Here is a 26,864-nt window from a genome sequence, read left to right on the forward strand (position 1 = left end):
GTGAACATTAAAAGTATCTCTGTTAATTACGCAAAAGAGTTATATACAGAAAGAGTTATATTTGTGTGCGTACAAAGGCAAGCAACGAAATGTGCTGCTAATTCTTCTTTGCGCTCATCCTCCCACTTGAACCGAAATTCGAGTTGCTGTTTTTAGCCTTTCTCGTAACGCTTAATTCCTCTATTTGGAGGTAAGCGGTGGACCGGAGCAAAAGTCGCAGGACAACTGAATAAGATCCTCGGGACCAGGCCAGCAGAATAGGATGCCCGGCATGCTAGACCAGCAGCAGCAATCGCAACAACAAGAAGGAGTTCAGCAACCACCGCCGTAACATGCATCTCACTGCAGCGTTTCGTCTCCAGAATTGCGACAAGAAGTACCAGGTTAAGTGTTAAGCCACCTTACTCCATGCCACCTCCACCTTCACAGGGTATGGATCAACAAGTGGGCCAGGGGCAATTCAGCGGCTTGATGTTCGAAAAGCCACCGCCGATCCCAGGGTAGGCAATGCAGAAACAGCCCTTGCACCTGCAACATCGCCATCATCCACACCCACATCAGCATCCGCTGCACCACCATCCGCACCAGATGCCGGCCAACCAACCTGCCCCCGATGGATATGGTGCTCCAGGAATGCCCGGAGGTGGAGCAGGAGCTGATCCTTTTGCATGACAGTGGCGCCTGCGATCTGGTCTGCTAAATTCTACGGTCCAGTTCTTTCGCATATCAAACCTTCCTGGCCTGTTGACTTTGTTACTGGAACACTTTCTCGGCGAGATGATCGACAAGCGGGCCAACAAGGTACAGTCCGCTCCGCTGGCGGAAGATGCTGATGACAACAGCATTAGCAAGTACAACCACAGCCGGCATTATGAAGAGATGGAGTCGAGTTGCTGTGCTGAGGACACCAACAAGATTGACAAAGCTTGCATTGAGTAAGCTGTGTCTGCTACCCCTTAGGAATTCTGTTCAAAGTCGGGCCACGTAGCCGCCAGCAAGTTTTAAACTCATTTGTATAATTTGCTGCCAACTTCGGAGACATTTTAGGCGGTACCTCAGCTGTGCAGCAATATCTTAGTTATCTAAGCTCCGCCGCGCTCTCTCCCTTCTACTCACGCATCTACCATTCGCTTAGCGTTCTCCTGTTCGATCTGCAATTAAGTCGCACATTACCATTCGCATTCGTTAACTTGTACATATCGCATCTATGCAGAATCTCGGTCGCTAAAACCAATAAAAGCATATCGTTTGAAATCTCGTCATTTCATTGCTTTAAAATAGCTAATGAAAAAGGTTATTCCCTAGACTGGGGTGGTGGCGAACGGGGTGGTGGTGTTGGCGTGCGTGGTTGTGGTGTCGGTGGTGTTGCTGGAGGTTGCGGCTGTGATGGCGGTAGTGCACCACAGCTTCACCTCCTCCTCTTGCAGCCGTGCTAAACGCTTGTTGTTTTCGAGAACCTCTGAATACTGCCCAATACTGGGAAACACCGAGCGACTCCATATTCCGAGGGGTAGTGTTTGGTATGTGCTGCACCTCAAGGAAATGTGCTCTTACCCACAAAAAGGACCGTGATAATTCAGCTGCTGATACTTCCCAACATCGTCGCAAGGCGAATCTGGCGGTGGTTGGAACACGCACGAGGGCTTCGACAGGTGCATTTAAATAAGTGACACAAGCAGATCCAGGAGGAAAGGAAGAAGACGTGCGCACGATTGAGATAGGAGGCAGGCGCTCGTACCAATCGAGGAGCTTCCTCCGGGAGTAAGTAGTGGCCGTCATAGCTCGGGTCCAGTCAGTCAGAGTACGTACTAATTAAAATTGTTACTATTTAATTATATAAAATATAATGTTTACTTTAATTTTATATAATATTTATTCACTGATACTATTACAAGAGACTTTATTAATAAGTTATCTTTGATTTGAAGCTGTTCACGATCTCGTCGGAATTCAGACTGATCTTCTAATTTTTAATCCTGATCCAATCAACTTCGGCCAGAAGCTTTTCATTCGAAACTTTCTGAACTTTCAATTAAGTTGAAAGCTGAAATTATTCTGAAATTAATTCTCTGTATTGTGAAATTGAAATTTGCTGACTGATGCAGTTTGATTGAAGCGCAATAAGTTAATCATGGCTTGGTCTACAAGTGGACGTTGTGTTTACTTTAATTTTGGTTATTTATCGGGTGGCTAAGTGTTGGCGACAATATCAAGGGCAAAGGAAATATTTATGTTGTCAAGAGTAAGTTCTGAGTTGTTGGATTTTATGTAATCTGACATTTGTAGATTCTTAAAGTGGTTGGTGTATGAAATATTATTTATTGTGGTTGTGCCGTTGTACGTTATTCTATAAATCAATTCTCTACATCAATTTCTCTAAATGAGAATTGCTAACAATATTATTTCCATTTATTAGAATTGCACCTTCTTGAATCTTTCTTGATATCTATCTTCTTATTTTTTCTCGCATTTTAGTGAAAATAGATTTCTCTCCATTTAGTAAGAGGGTAAAACATGTTTTATTTTTACTTAAAATACCATAGTTATTAAAAAGTTTATTCTTAAAATTAGAATAATTAATAATTAACATTTTTGTGTTAAATACATTAATTTTTGTCAGTGTAATAGTATTAACTATGTTTTCCAAGCCGAATATTAACAATCGTAAACAATGTTTTTGTAACGGCAATTCTTGATCAATAAAAATGTTTTTAAAATTATCGGAAAGTGATTTTATCTCGTTAACAATTTGGAATTGATAATAAATTGTTGGTTATTGTTTTCTATTAAATCATTTATTTTATTCTGTATTTTAATGAAGTCATCGCGATCCGGAGTTCCAGCTAACCATTTTCAAACAGTGCCTAACTCATTTATTCCATTTTTTGATCTAGTTGATAACAGCTGTGACAAAATAATTCGATTAATTGTAGTTTGTAAGTTATTTCCTATTGTGACCTTTTGTTTGTATCCTGATTATAGATCGACTATTTCTTTAAAAACTGTTGAATATATATAATGAAAAACGGTGTATGTAAGAATCCCTGCCGCTATAAATATTTGAATATGAAATTGTACTTTAGTTTTAGACAGAGCTCAAAAGGGATCTGTCGTATTCTGATGCACTTAATAAAGAAGAATAATTATTATTTGAATTAACATAATAATTGTTTAATTTGTACTCAAACACTCAAGTTGCCTGCGAGCAACATTTAATTCCTTTTTGAGTTTTTTCGCTACTGATCGGCGATTACTATTTGTTCGCATACTCTTACGCTGCCTGCGTGCAGCAAGCATACATAATTTGAGTTTAGTTACCAATATACTTCTGTGCTGTACCATAAACACGCATAATAGGTTATGGGCCCAGACACGAGTTTGGTGTTTTAACTCGAGTGAATTTGTCTTTACGAAAAAGAAGATTCGGAAAGTGACTATTAATTTTGTCTGAATTTGAATTTGTGAATTCTTTTACGAAAAAAAGAAAATTAAAAATGAGTATTACGGTCAAGATTGATAAGCTCGATGAGAGCAATTATATGGTCAATGTCCATGCGTAGTGTTCTGATAGCTCCAGATTTATGGGACGTGGTATGTGGTAGTGTGAAGGAACCCGATGATGCGCCAGAGCCTACGAAAGGGAACACTAAAGACGCGAAAGCTCTGTCGAGCATAATTTTGCATCTTAAACCGTCTCAAATGATGCACATTAAGTCGTGTGTGACTGCAAGGGAAGGGTGGAACATTTTAGAAAAAATACATAAGCCGGTCGGACCGTTAATTTAAATGCAGCTCTATCAAAAACTCATTCGCTTAAAAATGAAGCAAGGTGATAATGTGGCAGACTATGTGAAGTCATTTGTAGAAATTTGTGGAAAATTGGAAGAACTCGATATTTTACAAGGTGATAACCTAAAAGTGATTATGCTGCTAACTGGACTTCCAAATAGCTTTGAAAATTTCGTAGTTGCCATGCAAACGTACGATACTTTGCCCCCGTTTCAATTGTAAAACTGAAGCTTCTCGAAGAAGCTGAACTACATAGGGTGAACGAAGAGTGCGAAGATGAAGTTTTCGACAAAAGGGCATACGTGACTCGGGTCGAACAGCCTACCTCGAAAAGCAATACGAAATATTACGGTTCCTACGAACGAAGCCAAAAGCAAAGTGTAAAAAAAAGAGGAAAAGGAAAAAGGAAACTGAAAATAATAAGAAGCAGAGATCATATTCTGCAGTGTGTTATGGCTCAAGCGTGAGTGAAATGTCGCGAGGCATATGGTGTCTCGATAGTGGAGCGAGAAATTTTCTCGGAATTTAAAGAACCTAAGGAGCGTATTCTATTGACGGGAAATAACTGTATTGAGTCCGTGGGCCGAGGCACAGTGATTGTGAAATGGCGCGAATTCGAAATAATTCTGAAAAGAATACAAATCATTTGCTGAAAATCAAACGGGTAAAAAATTGAAAATCTTGAGTAATGACAATGGTCGTGAATATTTAAGTGGCTCGTTTGAACAGCTTATTATCAGTCATGGCATTAAATGGCAGCTAATAGTGCCGCACACCCCCCAACAAAATGCTGTAGCGGAGAGAGCAAACAGAACATTGGTGGAAATGGCCCGTACCATGTTACTGTGGTGTGCTGGCCTTGATGAAAGTTTTTGGGCTGAAGCGATCAAGACAACATCCTTGGGGAATCCTTGGGGGATCCTTGGGGAACCGTGCAAAAATAACAACTTTGCATGGTTTAACCCCTTTTGAGGTATGGACAGGAAGAAAGCCATACGTTGGGCACCTCCGTGTTTTTGGTGCCAAAGCCATTGTGTTGAACAAGACACATAAGACGAAGTTTGCTCCGAAGGATGAGGAGCATATACTGGTTGGCTACTCCGAAACGGCAAAGACGTATCGACTGTATAGCCATGAGAAGAGGAAGATGATCGAGGCGCGTGACGTCATGTTTTTCGAAGAAGACTTGGGCAGAAGTGGCTTGCCTGGTGAAACAGAGTTTAAATTGGTCGAACTCCGAGACAAATTTATCTATGTGGTTGGTGAGTTGTCTAATAATCCTCCTAGTGTGGAGCCTGAGGCAGGTGATGACGAACTATTAAGTATTGAACAAGACCCAGAAGACCTGGATCCCAAAAACGCGCAGCTTGAATAAAAAGGAGTACCTGGACGACCGAAGTAAGTGCGAACTGGTCTCCCAGGACGACCTCGCAAAGAATATCAGATGCTGAATGTCCTGACGACTGAGGACATTGCTGTGATCAACGGTGATCACAGCGACAAATGAAAAACTTCTGTTCAGAAGGAGATGGGTGGCCTACGAGCAAACAAAACTTGGTCACTGGTCGATCTACCGAAAGGCGAGAAGACTATTTGCAGATGGGTCTTTGCGTTAAAACACGACAAGAATGGCCACATCGAACGCTTCAAATCGAGACTGGTGGCCAAAGGGTGCGCACAGCGCCAGGGTATTAATTATTTCGAAACTTTTTCTCCCGTTGCCAGGTACTCCACAATCTGATTGGTGATCGCTCGGCAGTTGAACATGGCATGTTTATGCACTAGATGGACGTTTCTTCAGCCTACCTTAATAGCGAATTGCACGATGTGGTGTACATGAGGCAGCCTGAAGGTTTCATAGATGAGCAATTTCCGAGACGCGTTCTGAGGCTCCACAAATCAGTGTACGGCCTTAAACAGAGTGGATGCGAATGGAACGAGAGACTGAATACCGTGCTATTGGAGATTGGTTTCACTTTTGTCCTCGTGAACCTTGCAAAGTTGATGGCAATCTGGACCTAATTGTGGTGTACGTGGATGACTTGATCATAGCGAGCTCCAACAAAAATGACCTAAACGAGATCAAGTTGCTTATCTCCAAGAAGTTTGACGTGGTCGACGGCGGAAATCTTAATCATTTCCTTGGCATGGAAATTGAGAGAGAGGGAAAAACTGCAAGTATCAAAATTGGCCACAAGCAGTAGGTGGAGGCACTCCTTAACGATTATGGAATGCAAAATTGTAAGCCAATCAGTATTCCATTGGAGGCTAGTCATCAGATAAAATGCGACGACAAGGGATGCGACCGTGTGAATAAGGAATCCTATCAGTCATTAATTGGGTCCCTTATGTATGTATATGGCGATGACGACTCGACCAGACATATTGCATTCTACTGTGAAGTTGGCACAGCGGAATGCAGATCCTCATAAGGAGCACGAGGCGGCTGCCAAGCGTATCTTACGCTACCTGAGGGCCACATCCCAGAAGAAACTACACTACAGAAGAACTGGGCAGAGCATTCACTGTTACGTGGATGCAGACTGGGCTGGCGATTCTTCAGATCTATTTGCTGCTGGTGCTGCCTTTAGTTGGGAATCCAAGAAGCTCTGAGCAGCACAGAGGTCGGAAATATAGCTCTCTCCACAGCTGCCAAAGAGGCGGTCTATATCAGGAAGCTGGTTGCCGAAATGGGTTTCGGAGATGTCAAGACTGTGCAGATCTATAGCGACAACCAAAGTTCGCAATGCTTAGTTAAGAATCCTAGGTTCCATACAAGAAGCAAACACATTGACATTAAATATCATCATGTCAGAGATAGGTATAAGGATAAAATTGTAAACATTAATTATGTTCCCACTGAAGACATGATAGTTTTTTTTTTTTTTTTTTTTTTATTAATATTTATTAAGTGAAGAATCCGTACATCATAATATTGTATCTTAACATCACAGTGTGGAGAAGTATTCTTATCAATTACCAAACACTATAAAATAAAATAAGTGGAGTAGGAACATAAATGAAGAGTTTTTACTGCTGCCCAATTGTCTTGGCGAAGCCTTGCCGTTTAAGTCTTCTTAGAGGTCGAGCGGGGATGAGACGTCTTGCAAGAAGACTGCTATGGCTCAGTAATCTGTCACTATACCGACTTGTATGTCTCCCAATTTGTGACTCAACTGTGTGAATATTGAGGTCTTTATGGAGTGTAGAGTTACGTACATACCAGGGGCAGTTGGTTATTTGTCGTAATGCGCGATTTTGCATCACCTGGATACGATTATAATTCGATTTGGCTGCAATTCCCCAAATCTGGATCCCGTATAACCATATCGGTACGATACAGTGCGCATACACAGCTCTTTTGCACCTCATCGAAAGAGTGCTCCTTCTATTCATGAGCCATCTCAGCTGTTGTGATCTGTGGCCACATTTTTTTACTGTGTTTTTTAGATGCGGCCCAAAGGTGAGCCGTTTATCCAGGGTGATACCTAGATATGTTGCTTGCAGGGGCTGATTCAGGGTAACTCCTTCTAGCCGAATTGGAGGGGTGTTTGGGATAAGCGTTTTTAACGTGAAGCACGGGTTTGTTGTTTTCAGTGGGTTTATTTTTAGGTTCCACCGTTTACACCAGGCTGCCAGAGCATTAATATATTCTTGTAGTCCGTTAGCTGCCTCTCTGCTGTCCCTAGAGTTATATACAACTGCGATGTCATCTGCATAGGTTGCAATAAGAGTCCTGTTCGGTGCTGCCATGTGTTCGAAACTCGGGCAAGGGATATCAGCAGTGTACAAGGAATACAGTAGCGGTCCGAGAACACTGCCCTGAGGGACTCCAGCTCTCATTGGGTATATAGAGGAGTAGCTATTTCTCACCGTGATTTTAAATTGTCTTTCTTCTAGATATGACTTTAAAATACAGAAGTAGGGCGCAGGTAGAAGGGTCTTTATCTTGCATAATAATCCAACATGCCATACTTTGTCGAAGGCTTGTTGCATATCTATAAAGACGGCGTTGGAGTACTCGCAGTCGTCAAAAGCCTGTAGTATGTGTTTCACCAGTCTGTGGACCTGTTCAATAGTTCCGTGTCCCTTTCGAAATCCAAATTGATGATCCGGCAAGATATTGCCTTGTCTTATAATGTCGTTTATCCGATTGGCAATAAGTCTCTCCCATAATTTAGAAAGTGAGGGTAAGAGGCTTATAGGCCGATACGACTCAGGATCATCTTCCGGCTTTCCAGGCTTGTGGATCATCAAAATAGCAGCAATTTTCCACTGTCTTGGGAACACTTGGATCCTTAAAATAGCATTAAAGATTAGTGCTATATATATTATCGCTTTTATAGGTAAAACCTTTAGCGTGGCATGACAAATCCTGTCAATTCCTGGAGCTTTATGCTTCGGCAGTAATTTAATTATTTCAAGGATTTCTTCTATCCTTATTGGCTTAATAGGCCAAGACATCTGCAATGGCATTTGTAGGTACTGGTGAGTCTCTCTTATTTGTTCTGTCGTGGCGAAGTCGTAAGGAGTGAAGCGATCCTCTAGGTGGAAGCCGAATGCATTAGCCTGTTCCACTTCAGTTTTTGCAAATTCCCCACCTGGACAGCGTACGGGTACCCATCGAAGTGGTTGTCGTTTAAGGGCTTTTGTGCACTTCCACAGCGAATAGTTTGCATCAACGGTGTAGTCCATGGAGGATAATTTTTGCTCAAAGAAATCACTTCTGAGTTCCCTTAAGACGACTTTGAGTTGCTTTGCTGCTCGGTTCCACAAGATTCTGTCCCATGGATCCTGAGTTCGAATTGCTCTTCTTCGAAGGCGTCTCTTAGTTCTGATAAGTTCTCTGGCCTCTCTTGTTAGAACAATACCATAACTTCTGGGGCGTATCTCGGGCTCAGACGGCGTAGAAGCAGAAGCGGCTCTATGTATATTTTGCGTTAGACTGTCTACTGCGTTCTCGATGTCTTCCTTAGAGCTCAGAACCGTATTTAATTGGAGAGAGTTTTCCAGATGTTGTCTGAAAACAAGGAGATCAGTTCTGCTGTTTATTAACCGAGAGCATGGTCTAACATAGGCACCTTCTGTTTGTAGAGTAGCCACAAGGGCTACATGATCGGAGTCTAGATCCCAATTTTCAGAAATACTAGTTCTGTCTAAGTTTATCCCATGGTACACAGCAAAATCAATGCAGGTAGGTCTGTGACTGGGCACATGTGGGTATCTAGTTGGTGAACCTGTTGCAAGGATATAAGCCCCTCTGGCTGAAATGGCTTCTGCTAGTTCTCGACCTCTGGGTGAATTGTACGTGTCACCCCATAGCCAATGTCGGGCGTTCCAGTCCCCACCAATGAAATACCTTTGTCCACAAGAGACAAGTATGTCACTGAAGTGCCTTTCCTCAATTCTATTTCTTGGTGGACAGTAAATCGCGCTAAATTCCATATCTCCCAGCCCGGTGGAGACCTTGACTGAAGACATCTGAATAGTTCTCGTTTCAATAACTCTTTGCGGGAAATGACGAAGAGAACTTCTCACCAGTACTGCTGCTCCTCCCATTCCGTGATTATGGCTTGAAGGTTTGTATGCGGGATAAAAGCTGTATCCATATATCTTAACTGTGTTCCCTCTGTTGAGTCTGATCTCGTTTAGGAGAAGAATGTCAATGCCGTTGTTGTGTGCGAAGAGCTCTACTTCTCTGGCTTTACCTGAAATACCATTTACATTCCAGATAAGAATCTTCAGAGGGTTCATTGCGATGGTAAAGCGTTACTATGGAGTTGGGGAGCCGATGTATCCCCAGTCCGTTGCTTCAGCAAATTGGCCATTTCAAAAACAATTTTTTCCAGCCTTTCGAGTCGTTGACTATTCAACTTGTTTTGTTGTTGTTGCTCCTGTTGCTGCTGCTGTAGCCACGATAGGAATTGCTGCTGTTGTTGCTGTTGGAGCTGTTGCTGCCACTTCATAAATTGTTCCTGTTGCTGTGCCAATATTGACTGAACGTCAAGCGGGTGTTGCTGCTTAATATTAGTTCCCTTTAATTGTACATTATGTAGACGAGGCTGGGCTGTTGTATTGCCATTTCTTGCAATATCTGCGTAGGACAAGCTCCCAGTATGATCTTTGGGAGTGCTAGCTATTGCATGCTGCTGTTTTTGCTGGGGTTGTTGTTGGTTTGTTGCACTTTTATCAAACTTGGCTTGCTTAGGTTGTTGCTTCTTTACAGTGCCCATTGATCGTCGAAGATACTCCTGGTAAAACTGGCAACCCTTGTAACTTGCCGTGTGATTTCCTCCACAGTGTATACAGATAGGCTGTTGATCATTGGGAAGTACGCATAGCTTGGTTAAGTGATTTTCACCACATCGAGCACAGTTGGGATGACGACGACAGTATTTAGCTGTGTGGCCGAATTCCTGACAACGTATGCATTGTGCAATTTCAGATGATTTACGCATTCTTTCTATCCGCACTTTCTGTCGGCATATTGTGTTAATATCGTATATGTCATTAATTTTTGCACAGGTCTTTATATTAATGAAGAATATATTAAGTTTTTCTTCTCTATTTCTCCTGGATCTTGGGTTGTGTACTTGTAGAACATCAAAGCCATATGTTTTAAAGTTGTCGATAATTTCGTAGGTTAGGGTGCTATGGTGGAGTCCCTTAACAACTATTCTGTGAGGCTTCTCTTCCTTCATTTGGTACGTATGGAATTCAATTCCCGAATTATCAAAAAGATTAACAATAGCTCTGTAAGTATCAGAGTCTTTGGGTAATATTCTCACTGTTTCCCCTTGATTGACTTTAACTGTTAAATTATCTAGGCTAGTGACCTCCGTAATGAGCTCATAGAGATCATTAAGATTGGTAAGGCTCAGTACTATTTGCGGTGGTTTTGATTGTTTATAAGAATTCTGCTTATCAGTATACTGTTGTGGGCTATTGGATGTCACATTTGGTACACAGTCATCATTAGGAATATTCGGAGCAGCCGATGCACACGAGGTGGATGCGACATCATGACAAACTTGTGGAGTTTCTATGCCATCACTGGTTTCGTCCAATTCCATGTCTAGCATGGCAAACCTATTGTTTGAGTTTGAATTACTATTTATGGCTGGATATGGCTCCAGCTTCGCGTCTCTGACAGCTCGTTTAGAGCTATGGTTGGGTGTTAAATTGGTCTTCCTCTTCCTCTCTTTCGTCAGAAGTTTTTGCGCATCAGACAATCTAGTAGCAGCTTTTTCTCTGGAGCTCGGCCTACTGATTGCTGCAGTTGTTGTAGATGTAGTATTGCAAGTTGCACTTGTAAATGTTATCGTCGTAGTTATTGTGCTTAGGTTAACAGATTCAGTGCATGAAGAGCGTTGATTCAATAATTCCATCCTGATATCCAGTGGAGACTTACCAGCTACTTGCCGCATTTCTTCATAATCAATCGGCTTATTTCTAAGCTGAGAGTTAGAAGTTTCGTTGTTCGTATCCATTTTACAGTTACTAATCCGGTCTATTTATTTTTTTTTTTCTAATAAGTACGTTGCTTGTTGCCTCCCTTGTGCGGCTGCCACGTGGTGAGGGGCCCAATGGGCAGAGAATGCAAATTTTTGCACCTTATCCACCGTTCTTTGTTGATGTTCACATGCCGACTCTGCAAGGCAGAGTCCAAATGTTAGAATGCGTGCTGTTTTGCACAGCTACGAATGCAGGTTTGCGAATTAAATTTAAAGTGAAATTCACAGACAAAAACTATAAACAACCGCTCAGTGTGACCAGCTCTCGTCCACCTGACATGATAGTAGATGTGTTAACAAAGAATTTAAGTAGAATTAAGCAGAATAAATTTATTAAGCTAATGGGACTGTTTTGAGTGAATATGTAAACACCTAACGTTGAGAAGGAGTGTTGAATATGACGCAGATTTATTTTTAATTTCAAGTATAACGACCGTTTTCTGTTACTTTGTGTCCACTTCTTTCGTTTTGCATATTCTTAGAACACGCATTCTCTACCTCGCAACAGCGTGGCAAATAACTCTTTTTGCCGAACGTAGTCTGGTCGCGGGCGGGAGCGAGAGCGAGAGAGAGATATTCCTGTTAAGAATGGGACTAGCAAAGAATTGACAAAAATGCCATAATGCGTGTTGGTATTAGTGTGTGTGTGGAGTGCAGTAAGTCTCCAAAGTGTGTTTGTATTGCGGGTAGACTTGGGTTCTACGCATTATTGCAACGTCTGTTCTGCACATTAAGTTTTCATCGCCGAAGAAGACAGCAATGCCTTGCTCCCAAATTAAACGCGTGAGAAAACGTTACGCCGACGCGGTAGAGAGTGATGCCGAGTATAAAAGTGATTCAGATCCGACATCGGAAGTGGGATCGCCTACTCCTACTTCCAATAGTGAAAACAATTTGCTGACAATTCTAGAGTCGCAGAATCGCCATTTTTCTGAACTGTTAAAAGAAGTGCAAAACTCACAAAGAGACCCAAAAAACTCAAATGCTGTCGTATTGCCAAAGTTTATCCCTCAGTGCTTAACGGTGGACTACATATTGTCCGAAAATCAACTGGGCGGCAGCGCTCTTGTGATGACCCTCAGTAAGTCGCTGGAGGGGAGTTTTGCGAGAGTTATTTTTGCAACATTTTGCGGGAACAGAGACATTAGCTGTAGCAGTTATGAATCTGCTAAATGGATGCCCTAAGGAAGGAGAGTGCTTGTCATTATACGGAAGCCGAATGGTTACTTCGCTTATGGCCAGGTGGAAGTCCCTGAGTGTAGAACAAATTGCAGTATCCGTTGCGCTGGCGCATGCTGCTGGAATTGACAGGCGTTTGAGGCGTTTAGTTTTTACCACCAATATCGACCCTCGGAACGAATTGCAACAAGAACTTAAAGCTTATTCGTTTGATGCTAGACCGAGCCAGCATACCAACAATACATCAGCGCCGTCAGGAAAACGAGCTATGCTCTATTCTCACATCAAGTGTCATAATTGCGGGAAAACTGGCCACAAAAAGGCGGAATGTCGCTCGAAAATAGTGGCAGTCTATACCCAGCAACCCGGCAAACAACACTCTGGTTACATGGGAGGAAAAGACCGGTCTACTGTGACCTGCTACAAGTGCGGAAAAGATGGACATGTTTCTACTGTGTGTCCTGATCGTCAGGAGCGTTCGTCTTTTAACAAAACCAATATTGTAAAAGAAATCAACATCTGTACCGTCCTTGAGCCCGTTGGAACTTTATCCCAATCTGGTGAGTCGTTCCAATTCTGTTTCGATTCCGGAGCTGAATGCTCACTCATCAAAGAAGCCGCCTCGAAGAGACTGTCTGGAACTAGAATAAGCGGCGTAGTCATTTTAAAGGGTATTGGTAGTAATACGGTTTGTAGCACTTTACAGATACTGGCAAATGTTATGATTGGTGAACGTTCATTTGAAATATTGTTTCATGTAGTGTTAGACGATTTCATCAAGTATGACGCTCTGATTGGTCGAGATATTTTGAGCCGGGGAATCGGCGTGACAATTACATAAAAGGCTCTTACTATGTTTAACGAAAAATCTATATTACCCATTGAAGTTTCTGAATGCAATCCTGATTTGGCTAATGTTGACACCGGCGTGCATGGATCTGATAGAGACCAATTGTTATCAATATCGCAAGAGTATGAGTATTCGGGTTCATTTGTTAGTGGAATTCCACAAAGCCGTGTGACTACAGGACAGCTAGAAATTCGCTTGATCGACCAAAATAAGACGGTTCAAAGACGCCCGTATAGGTTGAGTGTAGAGAAAAAGGAAAAAGTTCGGCATCTAATTCAACAGCTGTTAGAATCAAACATTATAAGACCTAGTTACTACCCCTTTGCGAGCCCTATGTTGCTTGTTCGAAAAAAAAAAAAATGGTACAGATTAAAAATGGTATGGATTTTAGGGAGCTTAATGCAAATACAGTATCCGAAAAATATCCATTGCCGCTTATTTCTGATCAGATCACTAGGCTGAGTGGTGCCAGGTTTTTCAGTTGAATAGAAATGGAAAGCGGGTTTCACTAGATCCCAATTCACCCGAATTCAATTGAGCGGACGGCGTTCGTCACCCCAGAAGGCCAAATCGAATATTTGACTATGACATTCGGACTCAAAAATGCCCCTGCTGTGTTCCAAAGAGCCATTAATCGTGCCTTAGGTGATCTTACCAACTCATACGTCAATTGTCAACATGGATGACGTAATGATAGTTGCACATACAAAGGAAGAGGCGCTTGAGAGGCTACGAGTAGTATTGCAAACACTTACTCAAGCAGGATTTTCTTTTAATATTGCAAAATGCTCGTTTCTTAAGTCTTGTATAGAGTATTTGGGTTTTGAAGTTAGAGAAGGTGAGATTCGACCAAACCCTAGAAAAATTCAAGCCCTAGTTAATTTGCCACTTCCACGGTCCATCACTCAATTAAGACAATTTATTGGACTCGCCTCGTATTTTCGCCAATTTGTACAAAAGTTTTCACAACTGCTGAAACCTCTTTACGCTTTAACTTCAAAGAGCAAAACATTTGTGTGGGAATTGGAGCACGAGCAAATACGGCAACAAGTAATATCTCTTTTAACTATATATATTTGACCGACTATTTGCTATCGAGCTTCACCTGATGCCAGTGCCGATGGCTATGGCGCTATTTTGTTGCACCGAATTGAAAAGAAGCCTCGAGTTATCGAATACTGGAGACTCTTGCCGTATACAACGCCATAAAACACTTACGTCACTACTTGCATGGCCGTTATTTTGTTGTGTTCACCGACTGCAATTCTCTTAAAGCCTCGCGTACAAAAATAGAGTTAACTTCCAGGGTTTATAGGTGGTGGTCGTACATGCAATGTTTTGATTTTGATATAGAGTATAGACCTGGACAGCGTATGGCCCATGTTGACTTTCTGTCCCGGAATCCAGTTCCAAAAAGTGTTAGGAATTCAACAGGTTTAGTGGAAAAGCATATCAATTTGACAGAAATATCTAATGGCTGGTTATTGGCTGAACAGCAAAGAGACGAAGAAACTGCTTTTATTGTGTCTAAATTACGTAATGATGAATTGCCCGGAGATTTGACTAAAAACTACGAACTACGGTCTGGGACTCTGTATAGAAAAATCCAAAGAAACGGAAAGTCTCGTTGTCTGCCTATAATCCCAAAGCTATTTAGGTGGTCTGCTGTCAACAATGTGCACGAGTCAATCATGCAGCTTGGATGAGAGAAAACCCTTGAGAAAATGTACGAGTTTTATTGGTTTGATAAAATGTCCAAATACGTTCGCAAATTTGTGGGCAATTGCATTACTTGCAGGTTGTCAAAGCCTCCGTCTGGAGGCCGAACAAGCCGAACTGCATTCCATTGCTAAGATTGACATCCCATGTCATACAGTTGTAAGCATATGGCAACCTTGCCTGTCAAGTACGGTGGTAACCCGGGAGAACAGATGGCCATGCTAATGTGTGTTCGCTTAGTCGTCGTCGAAGAGCAAGCCGTCGCGCAGCGTCTGTACGCGTGATCATATTTAATTCATTTAATATTTCATATATCTAATTTCATTTAATAAACTTATATTTGCTCAATCTCATTGCCTCACCACTAAAGCCATTCCTACTTACAGTTCAGAAGTGGGATGATCATGAGCAAAGACAGACAGTAGCGAACGCGTTGGCAAAGAATAACGGAACTTAGTTACGATTGAAACATATGTACGTAGATGCAAAGCGTTGTATCTATCAGTGTGTTGATACGAATATAGTAACGTAATTATGCCTTCCTCATAATTCACTTATACAAAAGACCGACCGCGGTGGTCCGCCGCATCGATTCCTTGTTAAATAAACAAACATTTCCCGATATTGCGCATCCACTGAAGCCGAAATCAGAACCCAGCCACTAGGCAGGCACATAGCCACGTAGCACATAAGAATTCTTTTTCATATTTATGCACATAAGCATAAGCAAGAAGCGCTCTCGTGCAGATCAAGTAAACAACCCACTACCCAGTACATCTAAGATTTTCTCACACCAACTGTTTCAGTCTTAAGCTGATATTCGGCTAAGCTATTCGGAGTTTTTATTTATTTCGGCGTTGATCTTAGTTCAAATACGGATCATTAATTCGACTCAAAACAAAAACTATTTTACTATATATATGTATTTGTCTGCAAGCGGTGTGAATATACAAGCGGTATTTCATACAAACGGTATAGGCATACAAACGGAGGGCATATACACAACGTAACGCAACGCAAGAACGAACGAACGCAACGTAACCGTGCAAAAACAATCACGCAAACTCAACGCTAACGTAAACCTGCGAAAATATTTCCGCAACGAAACGTAAACACGTACTCCGATTCGGTATATAAATTAGAATAAGACTGTTATTTATTAATTGTATTTATTTGTTTTTATTCATTGTACGTGACAATTGGAGAACAAATTAAAACTGAAACTTAGGGCAAGCTCCGCCGGACCACGAAGCCGGGCGGTCAGCCAGCTTGCGCGTGCGGGTTTCTGGTTTCGGCTGCAACTCCGTCGCGACGGCATCCTTCGTAGCAGCGTTGTCAGCAAACTTAAGCTTGCGCGTATTAACTCCTCCCCTACTAGTTTGAAACGCGTCCTCGGGTTTCTTCCTTCCCATTCTGCACTGGTACAATTTCCAGGTGCCCAGGAGGAGTAGGAATAGGGCGATCAGTGCTAAGCCGCCATACGATCGTGAAGATAATCCTGTTCTAAGATCCCCGATATGTCGGAGATTCTTCATGGTTAGGTCATGTAGAAATGGGAGGCTCAGATGTTCTCTGAAAAGGGTGACGTTGACCACGGCTGACGTGGATACGGCAGGTTTCTTCTTCAGGATGCCTCGGTGGTTCACGCAACGGGTGCCATTTAGTGAGACGTAATCGTCGTAAGTCGCGAGGAAAGTTCCCGCGATTATCTGTTTGTATCCAGTGCTGTCCACTACATTCATAGTCGCGTTGTTTATTACTGCAATACTTTCTCCGATTACTATCACGGGCGCCAGGTGACCGGGGCGTGTGGCACAGTGAGCGACAGTTCCAGATACCAGTTGTTTAGCGCATGAAGTATCTTGTAGTCTTCTGCAGAAAGTGGTGCTCACAGTAGCAGCGCAGTCACGTACAGCGAAGGTCTTTGTTCCGCAGTCGGCCACCGTATTACCCTCTTCTAGATCTAATATTATGTTATTATGTTGGACAGGAAGGATTTCTATTTTTTTACAGCTTAACAGAGGTTTGGGATATTTGATCAGAAAGTACAATAATTCAGAATTTTGAAAAGCTTTTATATGGGAGACCTCTAAAAGGTCGGTTATTCTAGTATTGGTGAGTTGTTCATTTAATAATTCTTTAATGTCGATGCTGTCTAGTATAAGGGGGCTGATTAAATTAATTTTTGCAAGTGTAACAGTTAGGATTAAGTCCTTAAGGTTTGTAATTGTCATTCTATTCTTTGCCAAAATAGTTGCATGTTCGACCTCTGCATCTGTCATTATCATTGAGTCTTGCTTGGAATTTAGTGTTGATCTCTATCTGCTTCCTTTTGGATTCTATTAACTGATTTTGTTTGAATTTTATTTGTTCCCAGTCATCAAAATCTGGGGTTCCTGCAATTGCCTTAAGGGCACTACCTATTATGTTAATGCTACGTGCTTGTCGGTGATGAACGGTCAGGGAAGTTATTAAGGTGGCTATGTGCTGTACGTCCGTTTTCAGTACCTGTCTCATATGGTCTTTGGGTTTGGGGTTTGTCTATTAATTTCCATGTCTCGTCGATGTAAGTTTCGAACGATGTCAAGTTCGTCGTGTGTCCTAAATAAGTGTACGAGTCCCAGATTGTTACATCTCCGTCAACTATAGGTAGTCCGCGTGGGAGTAGTCGTTGAGTCTCAATGTCGCTTCGGTCAAGGTCATGGTTGCTATTATTAAACTGAAATGATATAACCTAAATAAAAATGTAATTAGTTAAAAATAGTTGTCATGATTTTTCAAATGTCAAGAGCCTATTTAAGATTGTCCTTATGGACCACCCTCCCTTTAATAAGAACCGTCGTACCTAGATCTCCTTCCACTATACCCTCTGTGAATAGGGGTGATAGTTTATTTCCTAGTCTCTTATTGTTTTTTATCCAAACCTGATCGCCTACCAAATACGACTTACATTACAAATACGACTTTGCTCATAGTACAAATTCTACAGTTTGCAGCTATTTCTGAAGTTAAGTGACCCATTTTTGGAAAAAAGTAGTGCTTAAGTATTTGTTTCGCATTTTCTTGGGCTGATCTGTGCGCGCGATTATGTTCGGCCGTCGCAATTTCCCTCTGTTCCATTGGGTTTACAATATCTGTTACCAAGTTCTTGCAATATCTAAAGGTGGTGGAAGGGAATGCCATAACCAGTCCGTGTTGGATAAAAGCCAGTATGGGTAGCTCGCAATGAATTGCGTTGACTACGTTAGCATTTACTGCATCTTTAATGCTTTGCAATAATGTGCTGCGATCAGAAAAATGTAGTATGTGACGAGTTTTTGCCTTAAACAAAATAAGCGTCTTCTGTTGGGGAATAGTTCCTTCTTTCAAAATAATTTGGTTCCAGAAACAATTCACCGGTTTGTCTGTGGCTTCAATGGTATACGTTAGGGATTCTTCGCTGTGGATGGTGGCGACATCCGAGTCTACTGAGTCCTCTAGTGCGTTGACATTTTGGCGAGACAGAGCGTCTCTCTTTTCCGGGTTTATAAATTATGTTTGCGTTGTGCTCATCAATGAAGGCTTTCCAACGCTTTATTTTGGCATTCGGGTTTTTGTCCGATACCGAAAAGGTTAATGTCTGGTGGTCTGTATGAATGTTAAGATTCTTGACACCATACAGGTACTTTCTGAAGTTCTTAAGTGTCCATACAATGGCGAGAAGCTTACGCTCATTTGTGAATTATTTACCTCGTTACCTCGCAGTGTTCGCGAGATCATTGTTATCGGGCGGCCGTCTTGAGACAGTACCGCTCCCAGTCCGCAGCCAGACGCGTCTGTTGTGAGGTCAAAAGGCTTCTTGTAATTTGGGTAGGACAACATTACATCTTCGGAGGCCAGTATATTTTTTAGCCTATCGAAGGCTTCATTCTGCTCTGGTGACAACTCGATTATCACCTTTCTTGAGTAGTTGGCACTTACTTTGCCATTTTCGCCTTTCAAGATATCTGTTAGGGGCTTTGCGATGTTGGCGAAGCCCGTTATGAAGCAGCTATAATAGCGTGCAAGACCTAAAAATGACCTTAGTGCGAATAGGGTTTTTTGTGGGGGAAAATAGCCTTAATTTTATCGGGCGAAGACTGAATCCCGCCTCTGCACACTGTAAATCCCAAGTATTCCACGTTTTTTTTTTTAAAACTTGGATTTTTCTTGAGACACCCGCATGCCTGCGTCCCTTAGATTTTTCAAGACCCACTCAATGTCTCTGACGCGGTCTTCTTTGGACTTGGAGAAAATTATTACGTCTTCGACGTAAACATAACATATCCTACCAATTTGTTCGCGGAGCACATCATCGATGGCTCGTTGAAAAATACTTGGGGCATTTTTCAGCCCGAAGGGGAGTCTACAATACTCGTACTTCCCGTTGTTGACAGAGAACGCTGTCTTTTTCCTGTCTCTTTCAGCCAATTCGATTTGGTGAAACCCTGACTTAAGGTCCAGCGTAGTGAAATACTGGGCCTCGCCCAAATTTGACAATATAGTCGAAATCGATGGGATAGGGTATTTGTCGTCGGTTGTCTTATGATTTAGTTTCCTAAAATCAATAACCAGACGCTTTTGTTTGTGACCCGCTTCGTCGATGCCTTTTTTGTCGACGACCCATATCGGGTTATTGTAAGGGGACTTTGACGGTCGTATTATGCCATTCGCTAGAAGTTGTTTAACCTCTGCATTGACAAAGTCAGACACGCCCTTTGGATACGGATACAGTTTTGAGTAAACTGGTTCGTCATCCGTTGGTATGGTGGCAAACGTATTTATGTTGTACGGTAGGGTCTCGTTAACGTCCGCAAATGCCTTTACCATTTTGTTGATCATTCTATCAAAAGTGGGTCTGATAGCAGGAGGGACATCTGCGTCATTAATTTGAATATGGTTCACCTGTTGACATTTAGTGAATTCGATTTTTTCCATGCCATGATCATGTTTAATGACGTTGTTTGTCAGATCTATTTGGGCATTGATCTGTTTTAACAGGTCAAGGCCAATTATGCCATCAAAGTCATTAAGTGACTCTAGCATGAAAAAATAGGACTTTACACCGAAAAGGTGGATGGGGCATTTCTGCTCGATCTTAGTGTGCCCATGAATTGATTTGACTTGGAAAGGTCTGTCAACTGACACCCAATGTGCCAGTTCGGGAAGGGGTTTTATATAATTTTTTGAGGCCCCTGTGTCTATCAGAAGTCTGATAATTCGCCCTGCAACCGGACCGGAACGGAAGCAGGGAGTTTCCGCTAAAAAATTACAGCTTTCGACTTCGGACAAATCGTCCTCAACCTGTGTCGTTTCATGCTGTGACCGTGACTCGTAGTCACCGCTACTCTCTTCTTGGGGTAGATGATTTAGGTTTTGTTGGGTCCTCATGGACTGGTCGCCGTACCTTTGATTGTTCCAGTAACCCTGTGTGGGTTGCCTGGAGCTCGAGGAGGGATCCACCTCCATTGGCTCGGGACCCCGCCCTTGGGACTTTTGATTGTTAAAGCGCTGTTTTGCGCTATTTGGGTTTTGCTGGTCATTTCTGTCTTTTTGGTTCTTTTGGAAGTATTGATTCCTGTTTTGAGGATTTTCTTCCTTTGCCTGTTGGGCGTTCTGACGCCAGTTCTGAGACTTTTGCGAATTTTGTTTTTGGGGTTTTTCCTCAAGATGTCTTGCAAAATTTGCTGCGAAATAGCCTCTCTCATTGCTTGATTCAGCCTCTTGGGCTAGAGCTAAGGCTGAGGGGAGATCTATGGGTTGCGCCGGGAAGACTGCCCACTTCAGAGATTTTTTTAATCCTGAGACGAAAACGTGAAGCGCGTCGCTTTTAAATTTTTCGTTTAATATAGCTGCTGCGACGGAGTCGTGCGTCATTAGTGTTTTGTTTGTCAATAGTGTGAGTTTTTTTTCGACTTCGTCGAAATATTGTAGTAGTGGCAAGTTGTCCTGCTGAAGAGTGCTTAGTTGCTGTTGGATTAACCTAGCAATAATAGCTTTAAAATTCAACACTGTGTTGAATGAGGCCAGCACAGCATCTGCTGGTCCCCTTACTTTGTTTCTGATTATAGCTACTGCCTGGTAGTGTCTTGAGGTGCCGCTGTATGGTTTGAAGACTTTATAAGCTGCGGAAGCGGCTTGTCTCCACGAAACATAGTTTTCTATCTTTCCGTCGAACTCGGGGATGGACTTTGCTACATCTAAGGGCTCATCGCAGCGGGTCCCTGGCACTATTTCAGCTTCTTGAAAAATTTCTATCTGTGGTGCAGAAACTCTAGCTTTACCAAGCTGGTTTGTCAGGGAGGCTATCTTTTCGTCAAATAAGCGGGCTTGTTGCTCAAGGGCTGCCTGCACTTTTGCCTCCATTCGGGCAACCTGTTCAGCATTCATTTTTTTTGATTGTTCTAAAGTCCGCTCTTAGTATGAGGCTATTAGTTCGTCGCCACTACTGTCGTCCGCTCTGTTTTGGTATTGCCCTGGACGCAGCATAAAATGACTCAAATCGTTTCGGAATTAATTTTTTGTTTAAGCTTATAGATGCTCTTTAACGCTTTATTGCAACAGGCAGAAATTTATTTAAGTTTGTTTTTATAAACACTGAGATCTCACACTGATAGCTCTGAGTATTTTATTTACCTTATTCGAAAAATAAAAAAATGAACATCTCACTTACATCTTTTTATATATGAAATTCGAACTTCGATCAAGTGGTGTGGTGGCCGCTGCGATATGCTGTCTCCCGTCGGCCGCTCGTACTTGTTGATTTGATTTTTTTTACTCGCTCAGCTCTTTGGCTGGGGTTCTTAATTTTTTGTATTTGTTGTGTGCATATTTGCACTATTTTTGTTTTTGTGTTTTTTTTTCACAAAATTTGTTCTTTTTGGTGAATTCTTGCACTGTTTTTATGGTTTTTTTTTTTTCACTAAATTGGTTTTGTTGTTCTTTGTTTACTTTATTAAATCATACCGCAACTCTTTGCTTTAGCTCGAAGAGTTATTTCGGTTAGATAATAGAGTAACTGTTCACTTGTTGATTTTGTTATTCACTTCATTGAACCGTACCGCGACTCTTTGCGTTAGCTCGAAGAGTTAGAGTAAATGGGTTACTTTCCGTGTGGACGCCAATTAGAATAAGACTGTTATTTATTAATTGTATTTATTTGTTTTTATTCATTGTACGTGACAATTGGAGAACAAATTAAAACTGAAACTTAGGGCAAGCTCCGCCGGACCACGGAGCCGGGCGGTCAGGCAGCTTGCGCGTGCGGGTTTCTGGTTTCGGCTGCAACTCCGTCGCGACGGCATCCGGCGTAGCAGCGTTGTCAGCAAACTTAAGCTTGCGCGTGTTAACTTATACAAATACAATTACGCGATGTTAAATAAGACATAAAATAAAATGAAAATTACAGAACTGAAAGTCGATCAGTTAAAGTTCCTGTTGCGGGAACGAGAGTTGCCCACAACTGGATCGCGAGATCAATTAGTTCAACGTTTGATGACCCACGAAAAGTCTGACGAAATCGAGTTTTGTGTTTCTTTCGCGAATGAAGATACTGACGAAATGCCGGTAGTAGCACAACTTCAGGCCGAGATGAGCCACCTTCGTGAGATGATGGCAAATTTTATTAGTTCGCAAATTGCTGCGACAAATGCAACGCAAGGTGCACAGGCGGCTGCAGCCAACGTAATACCTGTACCACCGAGTCCAACAGCTGAAATCGTACACTCTAGCACGATTACACGACATGCATCGGTCAAGGAAATCGTTAATACCCTGCCAGATTATGATCCAACGGATGAGAATGGTATCTCTGTGGATCAATTTATTGATCGCATTAATCGAGTGATAGATGCCTATCATTGGGACGAAAAACTTCTCTTGCTTGCCATTTATACTCGACTAAAGGGCGCTGCCAGAATGTGGCTAGATGCGTCTCCAGTTTTACACACCACTTGGAGCGAATTTTGGAATGCTATTAGAGATGAGCATTTGACATAATGTCAAATGCGGTTCGCCGACAGAAGGAAACTATCAAGGAGTACTGCTTTCGCATGACAGCCCTTGGAAATCGTTACAATTTAAGCGAGTCTGCTATTACTCGATATGCCCGAACTGGGTTAAAGCACCGAGAGCTACAACAGAGCATTGTGCCCACAAAATTTGCAACGATGAAACAGATGCGTGACGTCATTGACGAGTATTTTGTCTACCGAGGTAGGCTTCAACTGCCAAAATACGATCCAGTATCGAAGAACGATGAACCGAAATCTAAACAACACGAGTCTGCAACAACAAACGATAAATTAAAATGCTTTAATTGCAGCGAACCAGGTAATTTTTCGAAAAAATGCCCACAACTACCGAAACGACACCGATGTACTACGTGTAATAAAGTACGGTAACTGCGTTAAACCCGAAACGAGTACACGACGCCTTGGGCCAACGAATCAAGATAAGTGTTTCTACAAAACCATCATCGTCCAATCGAAACCGTATACTGCGTTTATTGACACAGGTAGCCAAGCTAGCATGGTTCGTGAGACTGTAGCACAACAACTCGACGCCAAACGTTGCAAGTGTGCAATGCAAATTCATGGTATTTGTGGTGGAGTACGCATTCTAAACCAAGCAATCATCATCGAACTGATCATCGATAATACTGTCACCGAAGCACTGATGTATATAGCCGAAGACAAAATCGTACAGCAAGATTTGCTTATCGGCCAGGATATCCTTGTTAACCCAAATCTTACGCTGAAGTTTGAGAACGGAATGATGACTTTTGAGAGCAAACAAGCAACACAGCAAGTATCTCACTTCAAGAAAATTACTAATCTTCTTTCTAATATCGACAGTAATGACGATAAGACACGCATGCAGAACTTACTAGAAGATTATGCCGATGTCTTTTCCTCTGGCCTTAAAGGAATTGGAAAAACTAATGTGGTCGAAGCTGAAATTGAAGTAGAAGATAAACAAGCAGTGGCCCAAGCGCCATACCGAATTCCTGAACCTAAGCGTGACGTTGTAAACGCTATGATTGACGAGCTCCTCCAACACGATATTATTGCCAAATCAACATCTGAGTATGCGAGCCCAGTAGTTTTGATTAAAAAGAAGAACGGAGGCGATCGACTGTGTGTTGACTACCGACGTCTGAACAAGTTGATCAAGAAAGAAAACTTTCCTGTGCCAAACATTGAAGAACGTTTACAAGAAGCGAAACGATTCAAATTCTTTTCTACGTTGGATTTGAACAGCGGATATTATCAGATCGTAGTATCACCTGAGAGTCGCAAATTTACCGCATTCATTACCACCGACGGATTGTATGAATTCAAACGAATGCCATTTGGTTTAAAGAACGCACCGGCGGCTTTTAATCGATTGATGCAGGATGACGCATTCAATGAACTTAAACAACGCCTTATTTCGAAGCCTGTTCTTATTAGCTACGACGTCAGCGCAGAACACGAAATACAAATTATGATATGGTGTTTTCCCGCGATGTCCAGAGGTTCCTCCCTCAAGGTCACAGCGGTAGTAGGACGTCTTCCGTCGGAGTCTTCTACTGAAGATTAGGTTGGAGGGCTTGACTTCGCCCCCTTTGATTTATTGTCTAGCCTTGTGGCGTAGCAATCTTTGTAATTAAAACAATTGTATTTACGGCTTTAGCCGGAGCACGTTCTGGTTTATTCTGGTGCAAAACTGAGACTGAAGAGTTTACAAAATATGGAGCTAAGTTTACCCTAACAGCAATGCATCGCGCCATCGAGACGAGTCGGCAAGCCGACTCAGCATTTCTTGCAGCGTGAGGCAACCAGCCTTCCGTTGCCGGGCGTTCTTTGCGCAGAGCGCTGAACTCCATTCTGGCGCGTCAGCATTCTATATGGAGAGCTACTTAGTTGCTATGGATTATGTTATGCGTTGTTAACTACTCCCCCCTCAAGTTTATGACCGTCCTCGGTCATGTTGAAAGTGTCGATGGTACGCTGTATCTCCCTGGAGGCTCGTCTTCTCCTTAATGCCAGATAAAGCGCGAAGGAGCCAATTAAGCCAATGTTTAGGGCCACACCAGCTATGAACCAGAGTTTAGGCGGGCCTTCAGATTCCACGTCATCCTTGAAGCTTTTAATGGAGAGCAGGTTTTCGTTGTTCATCCTGTGTAGCAGAGGGATGCTGAGCACGGGGTCGTGCCCGACGATGCTAAGCAATGGGAAGCGCGCAATGCCTGGCTGCTTGCTTAATGTTTTCTGTAGGTTCACGAATTCGGAGCCATTGATGGTCGCCGTTCGCTCGAAGGTCACCAGGTGGGTTCCCTCGACCATTACTTCTGGGCTGCCATCGGTGCTGACGCGCGCTGAAGCTTCGTTGATAATCACAACGCCGTCATCTACGGGAGTAACTTCCTGCAAGTGGCTGGGTTGAGTGTGGCATTGGGCTGCGTTCCCTGCGTGGAGTGAGCGCACACAAGTTTCGCGCCGAGACCGCTCGCAGAACGTGAAGTGCGTGGTGTCAGTGCATCCTGTCAGCGCAAAGGTGTCATGTTCGCATTCGGCCAACGTATCCTCGTCGAGGCGTAAGATGATGTGTTGGTGTGATACAGGGTAAACGGCGACTTTCTTGCAACTGAACTTGACTCTGGGATAAGCAATTAAAATATGAATGCTGTTTTCGGACTGGAGGACTCTAATCTTGGAGGCTTCTATTAAGCTGATGATAGGGGTGTCTTGTTCTACAAGAGACTTCAAGTCGGCATGGTCAAGAATCGTGGGATTTACAATGTTTGATTTGGCCAAAGTAATAGTGAGGATTAAATTTTGAATTTCAGTAGACAGCATCCTATTTCTTGCCAATAACGCTTCATATAAGTGTGGAGTGTCAACCAAGTCGCTTTTACGGGCACGGATCACCTTATTAATGGTGTCAGTTAACTTGTTAATCTGCCTCTGGGTTTCGGAATTTATGGTTATCTGCCGGGAATTAGACTCAACTAGTTTTGCCTAAGTAATCTTTATTTTTAGAAGGTCCGTGGCATCGGGAGTGCCAGCCACTACCTTTAAAGTTGTACCTAGGAAATCTAGACTCCTGGCCATCCTATGATGGACCTTAAGGACGGACAACAGAGTTCTAAGGTGGTCCGTATCGACCTCTAGTAGTTTACGCATATGCGATTGGGGAAAGGACTCGGACAATTTTGCTGTCTCGTCTATCATGACAGCGAATTCGGACAAGTTGCTTGAATGTTTTAAGAGGTCACGCTGTTCAAAAACCAGCACGTTACCATCTACGACAGGGATGTAGTTGGCATGCGAAAAGTCGGTGATCCGTGCATTCGCTAATGCCAGTGTAATGAGCGTCGTGATGGTAAACCTGGAATTTAGATATAGGGTGAGGCTGTAGTGCTCGGGCTTTCTTAAAGTAACCTACTAACTAACTGCAAGGGGGGTGCCTACTTAAGGTTGTCCTTGTGGACCACCCTCCCCTTAATAAGAACAGACGTTCCCAGGTCTGCTTGCACTTTTTGTTCCGTGCATAGTGGGGTTAGCTTATTTCCTAACCTCTTGTTGTTCTTTACAAACACGCGTTCCCCTACCTCAAACACACGGTTTTGCCGGCAAGGGTTGCATCTTCCGATGCTGTCTTGCTGAGCCTTTGCTAATCTTGCCTTGATTTCCAGGCAGCGCTCGTGGGCCCCTGAGTGAAGAACCTCAATTGGTCTCTCACGAGTAACTGAGTGCACGGTTCTGTTGTATTCCACCATGGCTCTCAAGATTAGCTCTACTGTGTCATTT

At 42.6% G+C, this 26,864-nt stretch overlaps 1 protein-coding gene across 2 annotated transcripts in view; it reads left to right on the forward strand.

The window, feature by feature from the left end:
- Nucleotides 1-26,864, forward strand: part of LOC117150634 (lachesin) — a 291,978-nt gene that overhangs the window by 240,982 nt on the left and 24,132 nt on the right. The gene's annotated exons all lie outside the window — the stretch shown is intronic.

The sequence above is a fragment of the Drosophila mauritiana genome, chromosome 2L (assembly GCF_004382145.1).
Source record: "Drosophila mauritiana strain mau12 chromosome 2L, ASM438214v1, whole genome shotgun sequence".
In the NCBI taxonomy this organism is placed as follows: Eukaryota; Metazoa; Arthropoda; class Insecta; order Diptera; family Drosophilidae; genus Drosophila; species Drosophila mauritiana.